At 36.8% G+C, this 9,905-nt stretch overlaps 1 pseudogene; it reads left to right on the forward strand.

Moving 5' to 3' along the window:
* The first annotated feature begins 5,587 nt into the window (after positions 1-5,587).
* Positions 5,588-6,837, forward strand: LOC115297652 (annotated as a pseudogene).
* Positions 6,838-9,905: the final 3,068 nt, after the last annotated feature.

The following is a 9,905-nucleotide window of genomic DNA, read 5'->3' on the forward strand; positions in this document are numbered from 1 at the left end:
ATTAAATATAAAACTTTTTAAATTTTTTTAATGTTTGTTTATTTTTGAGAGAAAGAGAGTGTGAGTGAGGGAGGGGCAGAGAGAGAGATGGAGACACAGAATCGGAAGCAGGCTCCAGGCTCTGAGCTGTCAGCACAGAGACCGATGTGGGGCTCAAACCCACAAACTGTGAGATCATGAACTGAGCCAAAATTAGATGCTTAACCAACTGAGCCACTCAGGCACCCCAACTATAAAACTTTTTAAAGTTACATGAGGGGCGCCTGGGTGGCTCAGTCGGTTAAGCCTCCAGCTTCGGCTCAGGTCAGATCTCACGTTCCTGAGTTTGAGCCCCGCATCAGACTCTGTGCTGACAGCTAGCTCAGAGCCTGGAGCCTGCTTCCGGTTCTGTGTCTCCTTCTCTCTCTGCCCCCAGCCTCTCATGCTCTGTCTCCCTCTGTATCAAAAATAAATAAAACGTGAAAAAAAATTTTTAATAAATAAATAAAGTTACATGAATATTGAGCAACAAATGAGTAAATAACTATTTTAATGATACAAATAATTTTATCAAGTTAAGTTCTTGACATTTAGCAGAGAAAGTATATGGCATAAAGATTACCTTCAGGGGAAGTGAAAAAAAATGATAAGCGGTGTAGTCAGAACTGAATAGTCTTTTATAGGCATCTAAGTGATAAATAATTAAACCATATAGTATGCTTGCACTTAAGTATCTATTCAGTCATTTCCAAATTGTCAATTCTCCTGAATTCCTATTCTGTTGTTCTGAATATGAAAAATATATCCAAATAATTCTAACCACATGGCAAAAATAAAACTATTTCTTTCATGGAATTCTATGATTAAAGCATAGATTGAAGGAAACAAATATATAAAATAAATAGATAAAATTCTAATGTCAAAAAAAGTGTGCAAGGAAGTTATGTAAAAGAAGAAATTTCCTCTGATAAATTAGATGCCTTTTGATGAAACAATCACAGAGTTGTTCATCATAGCAAAAATGCAGGGAATTAAGTGATTTTTTTCCCATAATATTTTATTGTCAAATTGTTTTCCATACAACACCCAGTGCTCTTCCCCTCAAGTGCCCTCCACCATCACCACCACCTAGGGAATTAAGTGATTTTACTTGCAGTCAGATTTCAGTTCAAAACTATAAAGTGAGATTGGCAGGTTTCACTGTTTGAAGGGTCACTTCAGAAATATTGTGGGGGACTCCAGAAACAATTTTCCCAAGCCCTCTAAAGCTTTAGCACACGTACACCAAGACCATGCCTATTTGCAGACTGCCCCCCCAAACGCTATTTTTCAAATAAAACATTTCTCCTGACTTTCATAAATGCCAGTTTCTAATCATTAAACTATGTTGGCAATAGCAATCATTAGGATGAATGGAAAGACATAAAAACCATTTTCCATTATGTCTTTGCACATAAAAATGCATTTTAGTGTAGCTGTTGTTTTACTTTACAATAAGGGAATATACGATAATGAGCCTCTAAAAATGTTCGAAAGTTCATTTTGATTGGATGTGTCTATGTGTGTGCATGGGTATGTGTATGTGTACCTATGAGAAGAACCTTTGAAAATAACTTTATTAGAAAGTGGGTCAAAAATTCAAATGACTTCACAGCCATATCATCTTATTCCTAAGGGTCACTTCTCAGTAGAAAATAATTTAATTTAAAAGCCATTTTGATGCTAACTATAAAAAACCTTTTTAGTGTATAACTCTTACAATTTGTTTTAATCCACAAGAAGTCAAAATGGTAGAATGGTTACCATCAAGAACTCTTGGGGCAGAGCACAGGTTCAAATTCTGGATCCATCAGTTACAATCTCTAAGATATTGGTCAAGTTTCTTAACTTCTCTGAGCCTCAGTTACATCATTCTTAGAACATAGGTCTTTACCATATCTCTACATCAGGGTGTGATGTGTTAAATGAGGCATCACATTTTATGTATTACATAGTACCCACCCCACACCAAGCCCTAAGTAAATTATTGTTAAGGAAAGTCTGCATATCAGCTCAATAGACACTATTAAATTTGCCATTTTTAAAAATAAAGTAAAATAAATAATAAATTTGACCACAACCTTCAGATTCATCAATATATTTTGATCACTTAATAAATACCAAACACTATCATACTTAGCAATTTTATATGTAACTTTGTAATAATATATGATTAAAACAAATTTTCATACCTTATTCAAATATGGCAGGAGTGATTTGAATAAAAAAATAAGTAACATATCTAAGGTCACAAAAGTAGGTAGTAGTACATCTGGAACTAATTCTCACACCTTTAATTTCCATCGTAGTTAATAATTAATCAATAATAAATTTTACATATAATAAGACTTTCAAAATAGAAAAGCGTATAATGACACAATTTCACATTTGCCTCCATTCAACATGATAATATGGTTAACTAACAAAATATAAAGACTTTGTAATCATGAATCATCTATATTATGGATAAAGCTTGCACTGAAAGCTAAAAGACCCAGCATCTAAACATGGCACTGTGACAATATATACTTGGTCAAACCATCTCCTTGAACCCAGTGTCCTATTTGTCAAATTAAGACATTCAACTATATGTATTCTCAGGTTGTTTCCAGGTCTGATTCTAGGTCATTAACTAGAATTTGCAAGATGGAGCAAAACACCAATGATTGAATTTCAACCCAAGCACACCATCACCATTGGCTTAGCTCCCATACCCAACCAAGAGCAATGAACAATGTGGGGTTTGGAAGCTGGAAATAAAATATGGCAATACTCTGTAACTGAGAGTCTTGCTCTCCAATTCCTGGTGATGCCTCTTTTTCAGTCGACCACAACAGGTGATCATTCTCACGAGTGTGCTTCCCTCTTCATTCATAGGCATGCATACTTTTCCACATGCCAATAGCCATCATTAAAACACTTCTTGGGAAATCAGACAACTGAGTGTCAACATCAAACTCTGGCCTCGTTCTGATCTGCATCTGAGTGAGCTACCTTTGAACATGTATCAAAATGCATCTCCTTTGAAAATGTTGCCTACTCAAGACCCAATCAACAGACATCATCTGAAGTTTTTCCTTTCTGCTGCCAAGTTCTAACTAACTACCACCAAATCTTGTGCAAGGGATTTGAATTTGGCTTTGTCATCATCCTTGTGCTGGCAGCAATTAAATAAATTTTGTGGGTATCCATTTCCTGGAATCTTAAAGTCCCACTCTGAAGCACATGAGGCCTTGTTATTAGTCTCACTGGAGCATTGCTCTAATGCAGAAGAATCCAAACTTCAAATGCCATGACCCATATTTTATTATTCTAACTAAATATTAAAGCTTCCATCATTCACAAAGAGTACATTTTTAACTTAAAAATAACAATAAGTTAGTAAATATCTTCAGCCCTACAACTCATTCTTTCATTAGTTATGAAATCATATTTCTCTCCCTTCCTTCTCTGGACCTTTTGTATTCCATCCTGTATTACGTTCCTAGGGCTGTTGTAACAAGTGTCACAAACTGGGAAGCTTAACACAAACAGGAATTTATTATATCACAATTCTAGGGGCTAGAAATCTGAAATCAAAGTGTCAACAGGGCCATGCTCCCCCTCAGAGCTCTATGGGATGATCCTTCTCTCTTCCAGCTTCTACAAGTCTGAGGCATTCCTTGGCCTGAACATAACTCCAAACCAGTCTATGCACTCCTAAAGGATAAGGTCTGCAAGGATTATAATAGCAGAACAGATGAGGACTAGAGAAGCCTGATAGAATTTTCTCCCACTTCTTAGAAAATTGATCAGGCTTGAGCCCTGATGATAATAATACTATCTTTTAGTGAATGCTTACTGTGTATTAGACATTTGTTAAGTCTTGTGCTATATACATTACTTCATTCAGTCCTCACAAGTGATCTTTAACCTTCAAATTGTAATGACTCCTATCCATTCCTCCCTGCACAAAAACAGGAAGGGAATGCACTCTTAGCTTTTTTAAATTTCTTCCATTCACAGTGAGGCTGCCATTTTGTATCTGGACCTCCACCCCCATAAATAGTGGTGTCTATTGTATAGGGAACAACCATGAGAGATGAGGCATATCTTATCCTGCCTTCCCCAATGCAGTGCTCTCAGGAGGCTAAAATAACAAGTAATGATCTTCCTCAGTCATTATGAATTTAGTTTTTAAGGGTACCAAAGTGGATGTGTTTTTGTCCAGGAAACTAAAGTAATTGAAATGATTGAGTAGCATAAATACTAAAGTTGCAGTGACTAAAACTACAGACAGAAATTAAGATTTTTCAGGCTGGATTATTCCAAGCATTTCAAAATATAAGCTTATTAATCCAAGCTATTTTTCCAAATCTGCCATACTTGTTATATGTATCACTTAACTATTGGCTTCTATTGGTCATGTTTTCAAATGAATGTGGTTACAGACAGAGTCAGCCACAAAAAGCTAAGTTTATCTTGTGACCCAGAGATCTGGACGACATGGGCTGATTCCAGAGACCTGCTCTGGATAGTTTACTTGGGGTCCCTTGCCCAAGGTCACCAGTCACATGTGCTGCAAATCCAGCCTTCCCTGATATTAGATGAAGCCAGAAGGCTTAAGGAATGCCTCTCAATGTTTTGTGTGCTGGTAAAAAGTTCATTCCATTGAAATCTTAGACTTTAAGGGTCAGCTGGGCAAACTATTCATTCTTCTGTAGCATCACTGGCTGAATAACTGTCTAGCCCATTCTTTAAAACTTGCTTCAGAAAAACTCTGTAGAATTCTTCATTGTGTTGAGCTGAAACCTACCACCTTATTAGGTCCACTATTGGACCTAATTCTATATTCACCACATGATAGCTCTTCAAATGTTTAAGAGCAACTCTCCTGTTTCTTCTAAGTCTTTTCTTCTCATGTTCTTTCAGCCATCATCCTGATGTATGGGTTCCAGTTCCCCCATGCTGGTCATGCATTTCTCACTGTCCGTCAGTCTCTCTCTGTCTATCTGCATTTAATAGTTGGCACCAGAACACATCATGTGCAATTTGGTCAATATTATGTAGTAATGGCCACTGTTTCCCTCATTCTTCCTAATGCAACAATTAATAGGGTTGGTTTCCTTGGTGGCCACATATTGATTTACAATGAAGTTACTGACATCTTTTTTTAAGATTTTATATTTAAATAATCTCTGCACCCAATGTGGGACTCAAACTTACAACCCTGAGATCAAGGGTTGCACGTTCTACTGACGGAGCCAGTCAGGCACCCCTGAAGTTACTGACATCTTCTAAATAATTTTTAGATGAGCTTCTTAGTCATATTTAGTCATATTTCCTCAATCTAACAGTGACACAAATCATTTAGCAAAAATAAAACTAATTTAGATTTATTTTCATAAAACTTTGTCTTAGTAGATTTTGCCTATATTTTTATATTATTTCACACAATATATTCCCACTACTTATGTCTACTAATTCAAGCAGTTTCTCTTATATTAACCACCTAAAAGTCACACTGTGGGAAGCAACAACCTCAACTCTTTCTCTCTGCTATCTGCTCAGGAGCCACAAAGCAGCAACTATGCATAAGTGCATCTCCATCCACAGTGGCTGAGCTGGTGTCCAGATTGGCAATACCTGCTGGGAGTCTATTGCCTGGAACACAGCATTCAGCCTGATGGCCTGACACCAAGTGACAAGACCATTGGGGAAGATGACTCCTTCAGCACCTTCTCCAGTGAGAAGGGTGATGGCAAGCATGTACCCGGGGCAATGTTTGTAGACCCAGAGCCCACAGATATTGATGAAGTTTGCAGTGGCACCACTGCCAGGTTTTTGACCATGAGCATCTCATCACAGGCAAGGAAGATGCTGCCAGTAATTATGCCCAAGGGCACTACAACATTGGTTGACAGGTCCCCAGGGTTTCTTGGGTTTCCACAGCTTTGGAGAGGGTCTTGGGAGGTTCACCTCTCTGCTGATGGAACATCTCTCTGTTGATTATGGCAAGAAGTCCAAGCTGGAATTCTCCATTCTCCAGCTTCCCAGGTTTCCACAGTTGTAGTTGAGCCCTATAACTCCTTCCTCACTACTCACACTGCCCTGGAGCACTCTGATTGTGTTTTAATAGCAGACAATGAGGCCATCTATGACATCTTTCATAGAAACCTCGATATTGAATCTATACTAACTTAAGTTGATTGATAGGCCAAAATTTGTTCTGCATCATTGTTTCTCTCAGGTTTGATGGAGCTCTGAATGTTGATCTGACAGAATTCCAGACTAACCCGGTGCCCTATCCCCACATTCACTTCCCTCTGGCCTTGGATGCCTCTGTCATCTCTGCTGAGAAAACCTACCATGAATAGCTTTCTGGAGCAGAGATCACCAATGCATGCTTTGAGCCAGCCAACCAGATTGTGAAATGTGACCCTTGCCATGGTAAACACATGGTTTGCTGCCAGTTGTATAGTGGCAATGTGGTTCCCAAAGATATCACTGTTCCATTGCCATCATTAAAACCAAGTGTATCATCTAGTTTGTGGACAGGTGCCCCACTGGCTTCAGAGTTGTTATTAATTACCAGCCTCCCACTGTGATGCCTGGTGGAGATCTGGCCAAAATAGAGTGCACTGCTACCAACACCACAGCCATTGCTCAGGCCTGGACACCTAGACCACCAGTTTAACCTGATAAATGCCAAATGTGCCTTCGTTCATTGATATTTAGCTGTGCGCATGGAAGATGGAGAGTCTTTCTGAGGCCCATGAGAATATGGCTGCCCTTGAGAAGGACTATGAGGAGGTTAGTGTGGATTCTGTTGGAAGATAGGGTGAAGAAGGGAGGAATAAGAAAGTTTAAAATGTCACAAACATGCTGTTTTTACAGGGAAGTTTATTCTGTTTTGAACATTGAAAAGCTGTGCTCTGCTCAGTTAATTTGTATGTAGCAGTGTATACTCTTATATACAGTTAATGATCTATGATTTAAAACACAAAGCTTTGTTACAGACTCAACCTGTTCATTTCTCTGATGGATTTTAATAAAATATTTCTTGACTTAAATGAAAAATAATAATTCCTAATAACAATAATAATCCTATAAGTATCAAATACCTATTCTAAGGTAACTGATAAAAGTTGAATAATTTAAAACCAGAAAAAGAGTTTTGCCACTATTTCCCTTGGGCTCAAATTAACCCATAAATAACTACTTTGGGGATAGTCCATCAATTATTCATTTATCTAGTTGAACATCCAACTCACATTTCTCCATCATGTCTATAAGAATGTTGTGAGAAACATGCCATTTCTTTATACTAACTTTTAATAAAAGAAAGCATTAATGTAACCCAGAAATGAGCTGTTTTTAGTGAGCCCACACTGGTTCCTAGTGATCACAGAAAACATCCTTTTAATAACGTATTCTAAAATTTTTCCTGAACTAACCTCTTCAGTTTAACATCTGCAAAATCTCCCTCTGTCTCTTTTTGAACATCAAAACCATGTTTGTTTATTGCCACTCTGTCTGATCTAGTTCTTCCAAAACTACTCAGAAAAAAACCAAAATTATAGGGGTTTTCTAGTTTCTCTTACTGGTTGTCACCGAATGCTAAGGCCTGATTCATCAAGGCAAAAGAACAAGAATTTACTTAACTGATTTCTTCACTCTTCCTGAAAATCTGTTTTCTCTCTCCACTGTACACTTTTTATTTCTAGTCCAAGGTTTGCTTTCTTTGACAAAAATGTTAAAAGCAAAAATATAGTTGAGAAATTCTGCTTTCTATAACACCCACAAGCATCATACTTAAGTAGATGAATATTCACCAAAAAGTGAGGGGGAGGCAGGTCTTCCTAAACATGGCACCAAAGGCAGAAATTATAGAAAGTGAATTGCATACTTAAAAATCAGAATCTCCGTACATTAGAAAATGCCATATGAACAAAATTTTCAAGAAAATGACAAACTGTCAAACAGTTGCAGATTAATATCTTCATAAATATTTCATAGCTTTATATACAAAAAGTTTTCACAATTTATCTAGAAAACTATATAAAACTCATGACAAAAACATTGAAGAAAAAAAAGAAAAGCCAATAAACCTGTAAAAAGATGTTCATCCTTATTAGTAATCAATTAAATTGAAATTTAAGCAAAATGTTTATATTTAACAAAGAAAGCATTTATTTTGTTTAATACAAAATATTTTGACTTTCATAAAAGTCAAGAATCTAGAAATTCTGACACTTTCATGTATACTCGTGTCTATTGGAACTCTAAGACATATCAGAGACATAACTATTTTTATGACTTTCTTACCAATTATTTTCTTAGATGAATAACTACAAAGAACCCACAGTACTGTTTTTATTTCTATAATAAACTGTTTGATAGCTTTACATGGATGGCTTTCTCCTTCGTGTTCCATATACAGGAACATCTTAAATTGCTCTTAATCAGGATGGAGGAAATCAATTAAAAAAGAAAATCAAAAGATTCCAAGAAGACAGACAAAATTCAAAAGTCAAGGTGCAAGTGAGTAGAAATTTTCATGGCTTAAAGTTGAAATCAATGAAGAAACTCTGTAGCATTGGAATAATTTTATGAGTAAGATGTTATGCACAGAAGACTAATTCAGACCTTCCAAAGAGGCAACAGCTAGTTCTACATGAAACATGAACCAGATCACATACCTAAGAAATGGGAGAAATATTCTGTCACCATCCCAAGATGTAAACAGCAGATTGCAGTAGCTTCTAACTTTCTACTAAAAAAATATCTTACTAGAACAGGTATCTGACATATATCAGAGAAGCAAACACTAGCATTCTATAATATCTCATGAGACACTTTCACATCAGTATTCCAGTTAATACTCTCAATAAAACAAGCAAGGCACATTTCTCTTATCTCTTGCAGATAAGAGAACTTTCCTAAAGTTGTTAGGTTGCTAAGGCTAGTAAGTGCTAAAGCTAGAACTCTTATCCAAGCTTAGCTAAAATGCTTATACTATTATATTACCATGCCAGATTGCCTATTAGGAGAAGCAAATATTAATAAATTGATCAAAGTTAAAAAAGAAAAAACAGCCTCAAGTTTTTTTTTCTCAAGTTAGCTAATATACAGTGTAGTCGTGGCATCAAGGGTAAATTCCAGTGATTCATCACTTACATACAATACAATACCCCAGTGCTCATCCCAACAAGTGCCGTTTCTAATGCCAACTATGCATTTTTCTTACCCCCTCACCTCCATTCCTTCAACCCTCAGTTTGTTCTCTGTATTTAAGAGTCTCTTATGGTTTGCCTCCCTCTCTGTTTTTATCTTATTTTTCCTTCCCTTCCCTTATGATCATCAGTTAAGTTTCTCAAATTCCATATGAGTGAGATCATATAATATCTATCTTTCTCTGACTTATTTCACTTAGCATAATACCCACCAGTTCCATTCATATTGTTGCAAATGGCAAGATTTCATTCTTTTTCATCACTGAGTAGTATTCCATTGTGTGTGTGTGTGTGTGTGTGTGTGTGTGTGTGTGTGTGTGTGTGTATCGTATCTTCTTAATCCATTCAAATGTTGGTGGACATTTGGGCTCTTTTCACAATTTGGCTATTGTTGATAGCATTGCTATAAACATTGGGGTGCATGTGCCCCTTTGAACCAGCACTCCTGTAACCTTGGCATAAATTCCTAGTAGTGCAATTGCTAGGTTGTAGGTAATTCTATTTTTAAAAATTTTTTAATGTTTATTTATTTTTGAGAGAGAAAGAGAGAGACAGCATGAACAGGGGAGGGGCAGAGAGAGAGGGAGACACAGATTCTGAAGCAGGCTCCAGGCTCTGAGCTGTTAGCATGGAGCCTGAAGCAGGGCTCAAACTCACAGACTGCAAGATCAT

The sequence above is a fragment of the Suricata suricatta genome, chromosome 8, assembly GCF_006229205.1.
Source record: "Suricata suricatta isolate VVHF042 chromosome 8, meerkat_22Aug2017_6uvM2_HiC, whole genome shotgun sequence".
Lineage (NCBI taxonomy): Eukaryota > Metazoa > Chordata > Mammalia > Carnivora > Herpestidae > Suricata > Suricata suricatta.